Source organism: Chrysochloris asiatica, unplaced genomic scaffold (assembly GCF_000296735.1).
Source record: "Chrysochloris asiatica unplaced genomic scaffold, ChrAsi1.0 scaffold00254, whole genome shotgun sequence".
Lineage (NCBI taxonomy): Eukaryota > Metazoa > Chordata > Mammalia > Afrosoricida > Chrysochloridae > Chrysochloris > Chrysochloris asiatica.
This window is the reverse complement of record NW_006408772.1, coordinates 2,465,197-2,465,423: the sequence shown is the minus strand read 5'-3', so window position 1 is coordinate 2,465,423 and position 227 is coordinate 2,465,197.

Genomic DNA, 227 nt, shown 5'->3' with positions numbered 1-227 from the left:
GACTCAAAAGCACTTAGCAACGACAGCAATGTTACTATAGAGGTAGAATCAGAACACCAAGTTTTAAAAAATCATGACACTAAGAAGTACCACTTACACACATTTGAAATTCTAGAGGCTACCAATATGTGCAGGAAAAAAAAAAAAAAGTAAGACTGTATCGTGAGGTCAACATAAAATCATAGAGAAAGCTATGCAGAAAAAAAGAAATTAAAACGTAGTTTATG